We start from the raw sequence: 2,962 nt of genomic DNA, 5'->3' as shown, positions 1-2,962 counted from the left end.
TTTTAATATATAACTTTGTATTTTCTAGTTATAAAATGATGCCTTTCTTTTATATTTGAATTAAATTTTTATCCGATAATAAGACAATTTTGTAGAGGCCCAACTACCCCGCCGAATTTTTATCGGCGGTCCTCTTTTCTTTCCAATAATTAGGGTTTAACATTTTTATCATTTATTATTTTTAAACATGTGTAATAATATGCATACATTAATACATAACTCTTGCGATGTAAACATTTTTTATTACTGTACAAATAAAAAATCAAATTATACAAGTAAAGGTAAATCTATTGACATATAGTAAATTAGAAACGAAAATCTATCGAATAAAAGACTCTGTCAATCCAATTAAACTAAAATTTCATTCGATAGAAACTCGATCTATAGAGGCCTACCACCACCCCCGCCGACTTGAATCGGCGGTCCTCTTTTCTTTACGATATAATTTTTTACAATTTTATTATCTATTTCATTTTTCTTATAATTTACTTTACATTGCATCCAATATTAAAAAAGAAATAATTACATTATAAAATTAAAAGTACAAGACAATATTTCTCTCGACAATACGTATGAAATATCCGATATGCATACAATAACATGAAATTATTGCAATGTAAAATATATACATATTACATGTTCATGGGATTAAAAATATCACGAATGTATAATATTTATTAACGATCTCTTAAAAGTATAATAAATCAAATCCATAAAAATTTGAAATAAATGTAAAGTAAAAACTTAACAAACATATAACAACTTCCATCTTATTATATGCATCTGATTGCAATTGTAATTACATTTAATAATAATACATTGCAGTTATAATTTTATCTATCTTTTTAATTATCGAGTTATGTCCCCCTGTCCCCTGCCTACCCGAATCTCTACCTGCCCATATTCCGATGTATAGTCCTATCCATTTTCCTACCTACTCGCGTTTCAACTTTTTATTAATAAACCTACAAGTCTTTCGTTAGAACTGCGACACGATTTATAAAAGGTCCGATTTGGGGCTATACGCGCGCGAATGGGATTTAATAGGAGACTTGTTAATCTCGCACATATGCGAGATGTAAAGAAGATAAGAATATAACCCACCCGAATTTTGATAAATAAGAACAAATCAACTTATTTCGCACATCACCTTACTCACATACTCCATCGGAGTGGCCAATATTGGCCACTTATCCCGTCGTATCCAGTCTTCTTTCGTTGGGCCAGATTGAACCTACCTTTCGTTGCTCCTGGCCATACAGTCTGGTCATTTTGACTAGAAATCAGGAAGAAAGAAAACTTCTTCCATAGTTGATTTATCACCAACAGATATTTCGTACGATTTGAACTATATGCGAGCGCCGATCGTATAAAAAAATGCACGACCAGGAGAGAAGTTATTTAAAGAAGAAACGTAATTTTTAAAACTGATCAAATTGTAATTTTACTTCCGTTTTCACAAGTACTGACCGTCTCTTTGTAACTCGAACTTTGAATATACGAGTAAAATTCAAGCACATAAATATAGAACAAAATTTTACTTTGTGTTATGTTTATTTTAATGGTATTCCGCGATGAAATTAAACAATTAATCATTTCTTGAACATGTGAAAATGATCGTGAAAATCGACCGCGAAAATCGACCGCAAAAATACGAGATGCGTGTGACTATGCGTGTATTCATACGGAACGCATCTTGAAAGTATCGCGAGATAAGTATGCAGAATAAATGACGTAAGATCCAAAAAAAAGCAACTTGCCGCAAGAGTGATACCGATATTATAATGGAATATTACAGTTAATCGATAATATCAAATAAAATATGAAAGTAATTTCAAATTAAAGCACATTCTCGACAAACTATATTAGAATCTCATGTCATATTATTTTACTTTACACATATATCAATTCTTTAATTAAAAATGGATAGGCTACGAGAAATTAGTTGGCTGAATATATCGATAATATTCGTCATATTTCGCGTAATTTCTACTATGATGTAGTTCAACGATTTTCAACATAAAAAATGAGCTCAATATACTTTGATTTGTAGAGCTCTATGAAAACACTTCTCTTCGATAAATTAAATATTAAGTAAATAAAACGTGAAATTATGTGTAATCTATCTATTTTAACGTAACGGATCTACGAAATGCGTCAATCTACAATCTACGGTCTAAAAATGTAGATTCCGTTACTTTAATAAAAAACTTTTCACTCACCGACAAGATGCGCAACGGCGGAATTGTATCTACGTTGATTCTGCAATGGCGCCCGATGTCTCCTCCTCCACTCAGGTGTTCTCCTCTCAGGTGTCGTTGTCTCAGCAGTCCTTCGACACACTCGCGAATTTACACTTCCGTTTGTAAAGTCACTTGTCACTGACACTGTATCCAAATGCCACTTTACTCGCGAATTCATACTTCCGTTTGTGAAGTCGCTTGGCATTGTCTCTGTGTCCAAATGCCACTTCACTCGCGAATTCATACTTCCGCTTGTGAAGTCACTTGGCACTGTGACTGTATCCAAATGCCACTTCTTTAGTTTTCACCATGTCCGATTGTCACTGATTGTGAGTCCAATTGCCACTACGAACGTTCGATTACATCGAGCATCGATGTCAAATTGTGGGAATTCAGCGATCGCACGATGGTATCAATCACTAATTATTTGCAGAGAGCGATCGTGGTTTCTTCCCGCACTTGTCGCGAACGCGTATCAAGAAAGAATAATACGATATGCGAAGCGGCGCGGGCATGACCGATCAATTCAACTGTCGCCGCGTGAATGATACTGCGTACGTCGCCGCCGTAAACACCTCAGCCGAAAAAAACCGAACGCGGATTCCAATAGATTGTTTTCGACCGAGGTGTTCACGGCGATGTAAACACCACAGCCGAAAACCGAGCGCGGATTCCAAGAAATGACGTAGCGCTGTGAACACCTCGGTCGAAAACAATCT

The sequence above is a fragment of the Vollenhovia emeryi genome, unplaced genomic scaffold (assembly GCF_000949405.1).
Source record: "Vollenhovia emeryi isolate VEMERY1.0 unplaced genomic scaffold, V.emery_V1.0 DF939142.1, whole genome shotgun sequence".
In the NCBI taxonomy this organism is placed as follows: domain Eukaryota; kingdom Metazoa; phylum Arthropoda; class Insecta; order Hymenoptera; family Formicidae; genus Vollenhovia; species Vollenhovia emeryi.
Note: the sequence above shows the minus strand (reverse complement) of the source record.